Source organism: Homalodisca vitripennis, chromosome 3 (assembly GCF_021130785.1).
Source record: "Homalodisca vitripennis isolate AUS2020 chromosome 3, UT_GWSS_2.1, whole genome shotgun sequence".
Lineage (NCBI taxonomy): Eukaryota > Metazoa > Arthropoda > Insecta > Hemiptera > Cicadellidae > Homalodisca > Homalodisca vitripennis.
Window position 1 is genome coordinate 4421995 of NC_060209.1, and position 15881 is coordinate 4437875.

Below are 15881 nucleotides of genomic sequence, written 5' to 3' on the forward strand. Positions count from 1 at the left end.
TTCCACCAACGTTTCTGGGAAGTAGACTTAATTGATTGAGAATTTGGTAAAGAAGTCTGGACTTCGACCACTCTCGTTACCTAGTAGTCAGACCGATTATTCTTAGCCTTTACGCTATTAAATATTAAACTGGTTTAATCTACTTTATATATAGTACAAGAGAAAACTATTTCTTGTTTTTAAGAAATCCATCTACTAGAGACACTAGGTCATTTAATATTAGAAAAAAATCTCTTGTGTACATAAAACAAATGTCTAAATAAACTATAATTTATTGAAAATTCTAATTAAGTAACTATATTCAAAATTTCTACAATTTACTTACAAAATTTAAACTTTTCCATCGTTCAATCAATCGTTGTTTTCACACTAGAATCGTTGTATTCAGCGTTAAAAAACACTTTAATAAACCAATTTTTCTCATCGATCACAAGGTTACATTGGCTTTGCGTTGGCAATAAAGAAATAAAGGTTTTATGGTATTTTAGATTATTGTTACTTTGTTTGTATAACCTAAATAATCAACGGTGATTACTTATTTTATTAACACTGCTGTGGTAAGCTATGTAGTACAGACTGAACACTTGAAACATTAATAACTCTGTGAACACACTGGACCTTTATGGTATTTTATATTATTGTTACTTTGTTTGTATAACCTAAATAATCAACGGTGATTACTTATTTTATTAACACTGCTGTGGTAAGCTATGTAGTACAGACTGAACACTTGAAACATTAATAACTCTGTGAACACACTGGACCTTTATGGTATTTTATATTATTGTTACTTTGTTTGTATAACCTAAATAATCAACGGTGATTACTTATTTTATTAACACTGCTGTGGTAAGCTATGTAGTACAGACTGAACACTTGAAACATTAATAACTCTGTGAACACACTGGACCTTTATGGTATTTTATATTATTGTTACTTTGTTTGTATAACCTAAATAATCAACGGTGATTACTTATTTTATTAACACTGCTGTGGTAAGCTATGTAGTACAGACTGAACACTTGAAACCATCAATAACTCTGTGAACACACTGGAACTCTATGATAAGTCATTGAACACTGCTGTGGTAAGCTATGTAGTACAGACTGAACACTTGAAACCATCAATAACTCTGTGAACACACTGGAACTCTATGATAAGTCATTGAACACTGCTGTGGTAAGCTATGTAGTACAGACTGAACACTTGAAACCATCAATAACTCTGTGAACACACTGGAACTCTATGATAAGTCATTGAACACTGCTGTGGTAAGCTATGTAGTACAGACTGAACACTTGAAACCATCAATAACTCTGTGAACACACTGGAACTCTATGATAAGTCATTGAACACTGCTGTGGTAAGCTATGTAGTACAGACTGAACACTTGAAACCATCAATAACTCTGTGAACACACTGGAACTCTATGATAAGTCATTGAACACTGCTGTGGTAAGCTATGTAGTACAGACTGAACACTTGAAACCATCAATAACTCTGTGAACACACTGGAACTCTATGATAAGTCATTGAACACTGCTGTGGTAAGCTATGTAGTACAGACTGAACACTTGAAACCATCAATAACTCTGTGAACACACTGGAACTCTATGATAAGTCATTCTGCAGCTATAGTGTGGATCTCGCATTTATAATACAGTGTAGAAAGTCCATAAACAATGAATAGCAGTTTCTGCGCTACTATGAGCACTTACGTTCTGATTCAATGACTCACACTGACTCGTACTAAATAAACTGATGGTAAAACATCCTTGATACTTGTATTTTTATACTGCTGAGCTACACGTGAATACAGCAGTTCAGTGGCGTAACTAGTAACTAGAACTTAGCTTTGGGGGGTCATGAATCTGTTTGAAGAGCACACCACACCACAGTAGGGAATAAATCTGAATGTAAATAAATATTGTTTTAATTAAATTACACCTACAATTGTTTTATTTTACAGATTCTAAAGTATTTCACATTGATGTGAGGGAGTATAAGTACACAAAACTGTTTAATCAGCAACAAAGTTGCAAACAAAGAAATGAAAAAATTTACTTTTTATTTTTTAACTTTTCTATTGTACCTATTTTAAGCCGATCGCTTACACATGTTACACTTTGCTATTAATACACCGTGTAATATAACAATGCACCATAGTAAACATCATTTGTCTGCTGAAAACCTATTGTTTATTCTAACGTAATTTAGAATTTGTGTAAAAATTACGTAAAATAAAAATCAAGAATGAGAGCGTCATCTTAAGGTTCGCTAATAATTTTTATTCAATTTTTTATTGTACCGTATATAAAGTAATAACTGTACTAGACGCATTATAACACTCACAAAAACTAATATTTGAAATTGTGCAATATTGAATATTACTTGTAGTTCTCTTACGAAACAACTTAAAATGTAAATAATAAAACGACTCCAAAACAATCAACATAATTGTAGGCTCACGGAAGCACTGCCCCCGTGTGCTGTCACGATTGCAGTCTCCAAGCGAACGGTTCGTGGAGCCATATCAGTGCCCACACCTGCTACAGTAAATACACCGTCCTTCAATGGATAAGATAACTAATTTTAAGTATACGAAACAAAATGGTTTGAATTCGTCACTACTTCCTCTATAATAAAATTTTGATAATACTATTTTTACAATTATTTGTAACACACAGCGGCAGATGGTCCATCCAAATTCCAAAAAACTGGAAAAGTTATTTAATAATAAATAGTATTTTGGAATAAATATATTTCTATGTTTTATTCCTATAAACTTGCCAAATTTCATTTTAATTTTCCCACTACATTTTGTGTGATTGATTATGAAACATCCAAACATATATTCATCATCATTATACGCGAACTTTCGCATTTATAACAATAATAGTACAATAACTCTCGGACAATATATCGGAAGTATTTCCAGAATAGGTTTATACTACTAAATAATGAATCTGGTTAAAAATTACTTTCCCGTTATAACTGTAAGACAACGAAATCTCCGGAATAAAACATGTTTGTTGAAAAACTTAATTTAGTTCATAATCTACAAATATCTTGTTTGCAAAGTCTTTTGTTCTAAATAGGAAAAACTTGATTGCAGAAGGGCCCTTAAAGAATGATAAAAACAATTATATCAAAATATTGACAAAAACTGTAGCATTAACTTTGAACTTCGAAGGATTGTTAAAACTTGCTTCAAAAACCTCAATTTTTTAAAACATTGAGATATTCTGTCTTTACGTGCTCTATATTCGCGTTACGACATGAAAATGCGCATTGATCACAGAGCGGGGAGTACTGACTCTGACCGTCAATGTCAACGAGCTCCTCACGTGTTAGATTTAATGGGGTGATCAACCGAGGCGGAGAGAAAGAGTGGGGACAGAGCCGAGCAGAGCCGAGCAGTACCGATAAATCCCGAAAATTCCTGACAAACTCTGTACATGCGGCTAATAGCGACCTCAGTTCGGAACGGTTCTGATTTCTATTATCTTACCAATTAATGAGTCGTTTTATATCCGAATTAATGAGTCGTTTTATATCCGAACATATCTGCAAAACATAGAAATTATATCGAATTAATTATATTAATATAGAACTTTCTTTATAACTCCAAAGACACTTTACACGAACATATCTGCAAAACACAGAAATTATATCGAATTAATTATATTAATATTGAACTTTCTTTATAACTCCAAAAAGTTACCCTTATTTATAAAGTCATGGTAAATCTTAACATATAACAACCAGTTTTTCAGCAGTAAAATGTTGGCAATACAAAACACATAAATAACAAGATTTACGACTATCAAACTAAAAACAATGGCCGACCATGGTCGTTTTGATGAGTTGACAGTAGTCACGTGACAAACAGGAAAGTTTCCGATTGGCCGAGAGGGTCACGTGACCTATAGGACGGCTTCGATTGACCGCCAGACGTAAACAAACAAACCCACATGGACAAGGAAAGGAATAATTAGTGAAGTTATTGAAATGGCGTGCGATGGTTTTTGTCACACGCTAAAAAGACCCTAGCTTGCGTATTCAAAACTCAGATCACGCGATGCTTGCCCGCTGCGCAGCGCTTTGCGCTGCTTGCTCTTTTAGAAAAAAAATTAACTCGAGCTTGCAAAGTCCAAGCCCAGATCACGCCATGACTGCTTACACACACAACACTCAGACAGAACTAACGCAGGTTTCATTACAGGCAAAAGGTAACCGGCGCGCGTTTATGACTGATAAGATAAGACGAGTTTATACTAGAAGTAGTACCTGGACTACTGCCCTACGAAATAATAACACCAAAAAAACAAATAAATACATTGTCAGTCAGGTTTTTCAAATTTTATTTTTTCAAAAATTTTTTTGGGGGGGGAGTAAACGGCTACGGCGATAATCGGGACTAGTTTTTTCGGTGAAATTACGTGCCGCTGGTCTTAAGATTTACCAAAGTCATTTAATAATGTAACTGAAATGATGCCTAACATCATGGAAACTGAAGGATTTAAAAATGACTGGGATTTTGAATTGCCTTTATTTATGGAAGAAAATAGTATAAAAGGCGATACTAGATTAACAAATTTAGAAGTAAGTAAAAAGAATACGAGTAAAGAAACTCTAAAACAATTGTGGTTAGAAAAAATGTCACTATCACATTTAGGTTATGTTTATGTTTATACTGATGGATCCAAAACTGACACGAGCTCCTCACACGGGCTATCTGTAGTTGGCAGGAGGGGCCCCTCCATCCCCACTCTTTCTCTCCGCCTCGGTTGATCACCCCATTAAATCTAACACGTGAGGAGCTCGTTCAATGTCAACAGCGTCAGATGTGTAGAGGGCGATGCGTAAGTAGTGGCGCAACCAAACTTCAAACGCGCCAACTATTGTTTCACGATTGTCTGTCTTTGTCCAGCGACTAGCGCTTGCTCATTTTACTCATTGCTCAGTAGCATTGTAGGGCGGTAGCTCTATATGTGTTTCGTTAGTTCTTTAGTTATTCTATCAGCAATAAATGAAGGTGTATTAATTGTGTTTAATACAATGAGAGTGAACAATGTACAGTTTTTCGTAATGGAGCTTTGTAAAACTACCTATTGACTTGTTCATTAAACGTGGAAAACATGATGTAGGCCTATATAATATTAACAATTTGTCAGAATTAATTAACCGTTGAAGACGTATGAGCACCATGCACTTCATCAACCTCCACTCAAATCGAATATCCGGGAAATACAAAAATAATAAGTGATGATAATAGTAAAATTTACAAATGCCTATGTTGTACTCGTCACTTGTAGTCTTGAGTTTGCTAGTAAACAGGTGCAAGAGCTAAATATCATAGTTTTATTTGTAGTAGGTTAACCAAATGATAACTTCGTATTCCCTACTAAATTGGTAGGTACAAAAAAAACAGTTAGGGTAGGGGCGGGTAAGAATGCGCACTTAACAACTTTTTTGTTATAAATGCAATTAAACAGTAACAAAAATAAAAAATACATTACTTTTTTCTATGCCTTATGGGCAAACATATAAATCAAGTAAAAACTTGAAACTTTATGTTAATATAAAAAACAAGTGTTTTGTATATCCTTACATGTGCGCAGTCTTGACCGCATGGTTGGGTAAGACTGCGCTGAATGGAGGGTAAGAGTGCGTGGCCTGGCCTAGCAATGGTCAAATGTGTAAGATCCTGACCCTACGTAATCTGAACACGCCTCATGCTACCACTGTTCGCACTGCCCACACTGAACCCAACAGTTTTCAAAGCTTTCAACACAACCTGCACAAAATGTATCTTCTTCTTTTCCGTTTACCATTTCTCGATTTCCTTCTGTTTTCTTAGTTTTTGCAGTTTTTGGCTCTCCATCCAAATCCAGGTTTCTCTTCACACATTTACCTTTTAATTTCTTTTCCTCTTTTATTCTCCGCCTCTCTTCTTTTTCACGCAACTCCTGCTCCTTTTTTACCTTTTTTCCTCTAGAAATTTTTAACGGTGATCCCGATATTATTTCAGATTTTTTGGCTTGCACTTGTCTTTTTACTACTTTGCATTTAGGCAACGGATGAATTTTCAGAAGTTGTTGGCCGATAATAGTTTTATTATCTGAATTCTCGGTTAAATCAGTTAAAGAAACAATATTACTAGATGCCTTTGTTAATTGTCTTTCATTAGATGTGACGTTCAATTCATTCTGTTTCATTTTCATCTCAATGGCTGCTTCGATGCTTGTTAGTGTGGAAGATGGCCCTGGTTGAGATATATAATTTTCAACTGTTGTTTCATTAACGGACTCATCACCACCTTCTTCATTTTCAACTTCCTCTAAAACCTCTTGATGATCAATTTCTGGTTGGGGCCTATCCGTGACTGAGGAAGGCAAAATATCTTCATCAAATCACTAAAAACATCTGGATTATACGGATAGATACCAGTTGCTCTAAAGCCTTTCATAGCTTTCTCAATAGTTGACACTCTGTTATACGCCTCTCTAAACAATCCACTAATTTGATAAGCGGTTACACATTGTCCAGGGTTACTTACCATCCATTTTTCAACTTCAACAGAATAAGCTGTCTTGAGAGGGCCAAAAAAACTTTTATCTAGGGGTTGAATTTTGTTACTAGCGTGGGGTGGCAAGGGCAGCATTGTTATGAAGTTATCTCTACAGAAATTTACACCTTCAAGAGATATATGAGTTGAGTGGTTGTCGAGAAGCAATAGAACAGGGTCATCTTCAGTGGGTTTTGTATGGCGAGCGAAGTGCTTCAGCCAGTCTATAAAAATATTTGAGTTCATTTAGCCACTATCAGAGATTAGAGGAAGAGTGCCTACAGGGGCTTCAACGTAAAGCTCTGGTTTCATCCGTTTTCTAGGAAATATTATAGCTGGTGGTACGTAGATGCCTGTAGCTCTAAAGCAAGCTACAACTGTAACATTTTGACCTCTTTCACCAGATGTCACCTTACTAACTTCTTTTTTACCAACTGGTGATATCACTTTAGGAGTTTTGTTGGGGACTGTGGAAAGCCCCGATTCGTCACAGTTAAATATTCTGTGGGGAGGGAATTTTATTTCCTCGTAGACTGCTTTCAAATTTTGGAAAAACCTAGTAACTTGAGTCTCTTTAAACCCTATCGCTCTTCCCAGACTGCAATCTCTAGGCTTTCTTGTGGACAGCTTGTGCCTTTTGAGAAATCCTTTAACCCAGTCTTTTCCGGCTAACTTCTTTTCAGAATTAAATCTGTCACTCAAACCATTCAATTCAGCAAACTGATAGGAAATTTGCATGATTCTCTTCCTAGTCAATCCATAGAAACGCATATCTAAATCTTTACATACATTTGCCAATTCCTCTTCCATTTCGTCCGTAAAAACATTATTGTATCTTCGAGACTTGTTGGAACATTTCCCTGAAACAAATAAACAGCTTATAGCTCCTAAACATTTTTTTTTTGTTATTTAAGTCTGAAAAGGAAAAAGATCTATTAATGAAATGTATTATACAATTACCTAAAAATCTAAACCCAAATATGATAAATAATAGCTTTGTCCATTTCGGAATGCATTTAGGAATCAAACTTAGCCATCCATAAATCATTAATTATATGTAAATACAACATAACAAATAAATCCATTCCGAAATGTATGTCAATTTATCAACATTTTACCTTCTTAAGGCGGTTTCGAAGAGTAGATTCCAAAATACCAAGGGATTTAGCCACTTGTCTTTTACTTTCCCCATTGGCAATCCTTGTCCTTATTTCATTCAAATTGTCTTCTGTGAAGAATAATGTTCTCTTAGTTTTCCTGGTGTATTTCCCCATTCTTTATATCTGGAACTAAAAACCCACGATTAGTATCATATAAACCTATTCAGTATAATAAATCAAATAATATGAAGGTACAATAAGTTGGAGGTTAAGTCTATTTGGTGAGCGCAGTCTTGGCCACCCCATTAATGCGCAAACTTACCCGCACAGCACAAAATGAAAATAACCTACAAAATTTCACAGCCCACTTTGAGTGTAACTCTCCAAATTACATCATTTAAGAGCTGAATACATGGCCTTCACAATGTGTGTAATGAAAGTCATCATTAGTTAGTCTGAATGACACAAATAGCTAAGAAACAAAACAATATTATTACAATGAAAATACGAAAACTAATTTCTTACCTGTCACAAACCAGGCAAACTGAAGCTATTCACTGTGAATGGCGTATGTGTGATCTGTCCAATTGGCGGGAAGCAGATTCTCTCTGATCAGGCTTGCCAACTTAAAAATATAGCTATGCGCATTCTTATCCGACCGCGCATTCTTACCCGACTCTACCCTATGCTTCCAAGGAAACTGGTTGAAACGATTTACCTGGTTAGCTTACTCTAAATCGGCCAATTGCGTTTACTGTAAATATTGTGTTGCATGTTGTACCGAATGTTGGGAATGGTGGTGGCTCATAGCGCCAACGGTTTGCTCACAGCGCATAGTGCCTAAACTCATAGCGCTACAGAATTGGCCAAGTGCTCACAGCGCCAACACAGCCGAATAAATAATCGGATCCATGCTTCAGCGCCACAACTCAATGTGCTTAAACTCATAGCGCTACAGAATTGGCCAAGTGCTCAGAGCGCCAACACAACCGAATAAATAATCGGATCTATGCTTCAGCGCCACAACTCAATGTGCTTAAACTCATAGCGCTACAGTACAGAATTGGCCAAGTGCTCACAGCGCCAACACAACCGAATACATAATTGCATCCATGCTCACAGCGCCACAGTTCATAGTGCCTAAGTTCATAGTACCACAGAGTTTGTCGAGTGCTCACGGCGCCAACACAACCGAATAAATAATCGCATCCATGCTCACAGCGCCACAGAGTGTCGAGTGCTCACAGCGCCAACACAACCGAATAAACAATCGGATCCATGCTCACAGCGCCACAGCTCATAGTGCCAATACGCTGGTGAGTGGGGAAGCACCCGCTGGAGGGGTAACCCACGTTATAATTCCCGCAATAACCAGGCAAAATTGTTTCTATTTGTTTGAATCGATATTTTAAAACCTATTATGTGGTAATCCTGCAAAGAATCACGTTTTTGTAAATTAACTTCTGTGCGTATTTCTGTATTTATAAAGTTTAAAAATATATTGCCATTGTTATTTAAATAATAGTAGAACAAGTATTAATTATCACCAAATGATTGTAATTTTGTATTTTCCGCACGCATCAGCTTTGTGTCATTATAATTTTGCATATTGTATACTGAAGTTTAATCGCTTGAAAATTAGTCATAATACTCGCACATGCATAATTTTATTATTGTTAGCATGCTATTTTGCACTACGTGTAGGCCATGTGAATACCTTTTGGTTTTAGTTAAAACAATTTCTGTACCTATACAAATTTTAAGTATCAGATTTTTTTAATTTTCCATAAATAACATGTATACTTGAAGGAGGAATACAGTTATTGTTTAACGGCCGGACGTTCAGATACCTATTTAGTATACTAGACCTGAACTTATATTAGTACATAGTAACATTAACAATACACAGTAATATTGTATGTATTTAGTAATAATATAAAAATACTATATTCACGGTAAACATTTATGCAGAACACGTCATTTATAGATAAAGTTTACTTAACTACAAGACAAGACAAAAAATGAGAGAAAAACGACAACATTTATTGATTCTCATTTCACCCAATTTGTGACATTCAGTCCACTTCCTGCTAGCGGTCTATTCTTAAGCGTAGTAAGCTTGAACATTGTACGTATATATTTATTTCCTTAATTTACAGATTCATAGAAAATATATCTATTACGTTTATAATACTAATTTATGTAGTAAAAAACAAAATAATTGTCAAAATAAATTCCATTGACACATGAGAAAAGATGCCATAGCCTATGTACGAGACAATATTGTCTTTATCAAAATAGAAACACTAAAAACATAATAACAGTATCCAAAGTGTTAGTATAATGGTTATGATCGGTTTCTAATCGGGTACCTTTCGATTAATTAGTTAAGACAAAGAAATATAAGATATGTTACATACCATATGGCTCTAACTCAATTTTATAACTATCGCTTAAGCAATAATAATTTGTTACGATAAATATTCTTGCCAAATTACAACATCACAACAAATATTTTTGAGCTATGTATTTTTCAAAAATACTGAAAGAACTTCCAATAAAAGCCATTATATTCTTACCATTCTTATTAAACGCCATACTGAGACTAGAACACAGACCCGTTCAATTTTAAAGAGCCCAGTTAATTGTCATCCCAAAGCCAGGGAAGCCCCTCATCCAGCTGACCTCATACAGATCAATAAGCCTCATACCTATTATTTCAAAACTGTTTGAAAAGCTTCTTCTGAGAAGACTACAATCATTAATCGATGAAGGTTCTGTTTTACCTGCTCATCAATTTGGGTTTAGGCGAAAACATGGCACAATACAAGTCCATAGAATAGTTGAAATGATACGGAAGTGCTTAGAAAATATAAGTTATTACTCGGCTACCTTTTTAGATGTCAGTCAAGCGTTTGATAAGGTGTAGCATAATGGTCTATTATACAGAATTTCGCAGATGATACTGCAATGTTGTCACTCCATAAAGATTGTTTTAGAGCATCTCATTACTTACAACAGAGCTTAGGTGCAATTTCTAATTGGTTTAAGACATGGTGAATCAGAATTAACGAAAATAAATCTGCTCACTTAACGTTTACGTTAAATCAAAATTTTTGTCCTCCAGTTACATTGAATAACGTGCATGCATCCCCACCCCCAAGTAACGGAAGTAAATTATCAGGGCATGCGCTTAAACAAAAGGCTTACATGATTAATTAATCCCGCTTTAACAAATCAAAACACAAATATATACAACATAAATAAAATCAAACAAGTAATATTAAACGATTTTCCCAGAGAAAAATGAACGTGTATGTGTTGCTACTCTTTCGACAATCAATCAAGCTCTCACTTGAAGTAAAAACATTATAAAATATCTTATAATATTTTACACAACTAAATAATTTTAACACAATATATCATACAAACTGAATACTATATGCATAAATATGTAAAGGCACAATGTATTATTGTAGTTACAAAAAGTACCTATTACATTAATTTAGCTAACATTTATAATTTTGAAAACAAAGAGTTTTTACGTAATACGTTATATAAATACATAAAAACCACTTAATTTTTGCAACTATAAATTAGTTTTTCAGTATCAGTGAAGAATGTTTTAAGACTAGTAAAGTAATCGGTACGAGAGAAAAATCTTATAACCGTTGTGTGATACTAGATACAAACTAGATAGTTATCAGTATTCGTGGATCGCAGTATCCGTTTCAGATACTGTACTGGATCACAGTAACCGTTACAAAGTACTAGCGACTACTGGAATACCGTCGCATCTCTCTCTAGGTAATAGCGTCTAACGAGTAAGGACTAACGAGTTAAAAAAAGTAGGATATGGATAACGTAACGATTGGATTGCTTTGTAGTTGCTCGGGTTGGTAGACATATTTTTTATATCAAATTTAATTAACTTACAACTGCATATAAGCCCTCAATTGTTTTGAACATGCTAAAATGGTTAAGGAAGAATCAAGAATAAAATTCACAGGATTTTTCTTCAAAAGTGTCAAGGCCATTCTTATTTTTGAAGTTGGCTCAGTTCTCTTGTCTTATGCCTTCTGGAGACGTCTAAACACAAATCAAGGTTAGAAACATTAAAATATATATCTTTATATTTAAAGTTACATGTACAGTAATATCACAATTGTTATATTCATATCTAATGGCTTAAGTGAAGAACTTAGACTAGCCTATCAGCTCTAGATATAGTTACAAAAACATATTAAGTTAAATTAATACAATGCTTGATATACGAAAGTATGACAGCAGTGACTGATACAACCAGAATAGACAAGTAACCAGTATACTCCCAGTTATGTGTGTTACACTTCTAGTCTAGTTTATTCTCAAGTAATTAAAGGTAACATCAACATGGCCATGAGATGAAGTTGCACAAATGAATAGTGGTTAATAATACATTTACTCTCTATCATTGCAATATAAAAAATCCTTTTTTCATTGAATTGTTTGATTGATTTTAAAAAAAATAGCCTACATATTGTAATTACTTTTTACTTTACCCACCTGACAATATTTTTTTCGGAATGGAAAATGTTTAGAAAGTGAATAGAGAAACAAAGTGACAATTAGAGTGAGGAAAGCAATAACAACACTTTTTTAACACCTGGAAGAAGAAACTAGTAGTTGGACGAATGCATGATCATTAGTACAGACTTAAATGCTACCCTGCACTAGCGGTGATAAACAAAAACAATCCTCGAGAACATAGCCTACCTATCAGTAACGGATCAAAAATCTATAGGTAACATTGCTATGGGGAAGGGATTCAATGTGAATGCTGAGCTTAGCTCCAAATCACCTTCGTCTTCGTGGCAGCGTCTGGAATCAATTCAATTCAATTCGTTTATTGCCGTTAAATAACATATGTTACAATAGGCTTTGTCACATTAGTCAATTAAATGGTAGCACAATGATACAAATAAAATAGCAGACATTTGACTTCAGTGAAAATTTGATGTAAGATAGCTTGTTGTTTGTCAATGTGTCTTAAGTCTTAATCTAAATATAACAATTAACAATATATAACAATGAACAAATATAACAATTAACAAACATAACAATTAATAAAATTAACAATCAATAAATACAACAAATAATACAAAATTACAAAATATGAGAATAAATTATGATATATAAATATTACACCTAAAATATTATGTCATCTAATGAAACATTGTAGCATTCGTCTAAACTATAAAAAGCTTTTTTTTAAAACCATTTCTTAAGAACTAATTTAAAACTATTTACAGACAAAGACTTTACATTTAGAGGTAATTTGTTAAAAAGCTTTATGCCAATATGTATGTAATTACTTTTTGTCTTACTTAGACGTACAAATTCTTCATCAATAAGGTTTTTATTTCTGGTGTTATATACATGTTTACTGCTTCGTAAATTAAATTCTGCATAATGGTCTTTAACATACATAATTGATTGAAACATGAACACACAGGGTAACGTTAGAATACTCAGATCAATAAAATGCGGTCTACATGATTCAGTGTCCCCAATTCCCACTATACATCTAATCGCCTTCTTTTGCCATATAAAAACCTGTTGAGCCCCAGAGGAGTTTCCCCAAAGAGTTGTACCGTATAATAGGTGACAGTGAAAAAAAGAGTAGTAAGCATTTAAAATAAGTTCCCTACTGGTACATGTTTTTAGTTTCCTTAATAAGAAAAGAACTTTAGCCAATTTTTTACACAATTGATTTGTATGTTCATTCCAACTAAGGTTGCAGTCTAGATTTATTCCTAGGAGTTTAACAGATCTATTTTCAGTGTTTTTGAGCCCAAAAACAATTCTTTCAGTCTTATTTTTATTAAGTAATAATTTATTATTTTCAAGCCATATGCAAGACTTTTTAAATGTGGTTTCACTGTCTTCGAGTAATATATTAAGATCTTTTCCTGCATTTAACAATGTTGTGTCATCAGCATATAAAGCACAATTACTGGATAAGAAACTTGGGAGGTCATTAGTAAAGATAATAAAAAGAAATGGCCCAAGTACTGAGCCCTGGGGAACCCCGTTTAATACTTTTTGCAGGCTTGATTGTTGTTCACCAGTTTTAACCATTTGATATCTATCCATCAAGTACGACCTTAATAGATTTAGCTCATTTTGCACAATACCGTAAAATTCAAGTTTTGTCATAAGAATATCGTGAGACACAATGTCAAACGCTTTACTTAGGTCCAACAAGGTTGCATGAGTATAATTTTTTTCTTCGAATCCTTGAAATACATAGGACACTATATTTTCTATAGCATTGATGGTAGAAAGACCTTTCCTAAAACCATATTGACTTGATGATAGAAATCTATTTATTTCAAAGTACTTATTGAGTTGTTCCTTAATTATAGCTTCTACAACTTTTGACATAACTGGGACTAGTGATATTGGACGATAATTACTTTGAGAGTAAATATCTCCTTTCTTAAAAACAGGTATTGTAATGGTAATTTTCAGACACTTAGGATAGATACCCTCAAAAAACATCCAGTTTATCAAATAGGCCAGAGGACATAGCAAAACACTGTAACATTGCTTTAATACATAGTTTGATAAACCATAAAAATCTTCGGACTTTGAACTACTGAGTTTTTTAATACATCTTTCTACATCAAGTACAGTTACATCATTCCATTTAAAATTATTTACAATGTTAACATGTGTTGTTTCTAGCATTTTGTCTACATTTACAATATTGGCTGGGTTTGAATTTGGTATAATATCATTACAATCTAATATTGTTTCTATATGAGGGACATCCAGACTACAAAATATAGTGTCATTTAGTTAAAGAGGTGTTCTCATTGTTATTACATAAAATCCTTAAATAAATAAATAAACTTCCATTATCCTAGAGGTTGTTCATTTTGTATGACAAATCAAGATGATGAAAGTGATTAGCTATGAACTCTGTACACCAAATTCTAAGATTCCGCTCAGTATATACTAACTGGGACCTTCCCAAGTTTGCCTTGCCAACCAGTCACCTCAGAAGCTCCCAAGGTGAATATGACATTAACAGCCAGAATGGCAAACTAAGAATTTCATGTTATTAACCCTTTCAGCATCACTATTTGAGATTATAGGTTTGAACAGAAAATGCTGCCGTCACTTATTGAGATGAGATTGAGATATTTACGTTACATCTTATTTTTTACTGGCTTTTTTATGAAGGCTTGAGCCAAAGACATCAGAGAATAGTTCTATATTGGTTTTGGTCGTTTTTATCTTTTATACCATTTTTCAAAAACCAGTGATGTGATCATCCAACAGATTCAAGGCACGATTTTAGTGAATACTAATGCTCAGATTTGTTTTGTGTTTAGCGAGTTCAAATGTTTGTGCATAAAATAACTTTGTAGCATTGTCAATTTTACTTATGACATTCCATTCCCCTAGCCTATTGAATGACAATGTAGGCTACTAAACATTAAAACTTAACCTCTTTACACAAGCCTTCTTTGTTCACAAACATTGTGATTGTTAATCATTTATAAGAAATGGATGCGAAGATTGTTCATTGGAGTTTTTAGATGTGAGATTAGCCATTTTTCACTTTTGGTGATAGTTATTTCTTTTGTTTTTATACATGGAACTTAATACTTGATGCAATAATCAAGCACTATTTTTCTTGTTTTTATATTATTAATCACCGAAAAGGATATAAATAAATTCACAATTGGTGTGTATAGTGTTCAAAGCTTATTTAAAAAATTGTTTTCCTATACTGAAACATACGTGTAAATGTATTTTTATAGTTGTACAACACAGTACTCCAACTATTTATCTACAAAACAAAAAAGAAGTGACTTGTGTAGAATATCTATGAAAATAAAGATTCTACAAGTGTTTTCTCAAACACCAGTACATATTCAGTTAAAATCGGCTGGCACTTCATGGTCAGACTTGGAAAATTAATTGCTTCACTATTAGGCTTGTTGACCTAATGTAGCCTAATCATTCTCTGAATGAAACCTATATTTGTCCTTGTTCTACATCTGCACTACCTCATAACGTGATTTTGTTGTGACTCTAAAATCACAGTAATATGTAGTGAATTCAAGAGGCTTTTGGCTCAAAAGAAAGACAATTTTGTCATCACAATAACCTTCAGGGAATACAAGTACATATTGGGCTGATGTAAATTCAAATTC

At 33.9% G+C, this 15881-nt stretch overlaps 1 protein-coding gene across 1 annotated transcript in view; it reads left to right on the top strand.

Annotated features, from left to right (window-relative positions):
- Positions 1-11468: 11468 nt before the first annotated feature.
- LOC124356533 (tubulin-specific chaperone C) overlaps positions 11469-15881 on the top strand; it is a 30164-nt gene continuing 25751 nt past the window's right edge. Inside the window, exon 1 of the mRNA XM_046807589.1 lies at positions 11469-11776. The gene's annotated coding sequence lies outside the window, so the exon portion shown is untranslated. The remainder of the gene's footprint in view (positions 11777-15881) is intronic.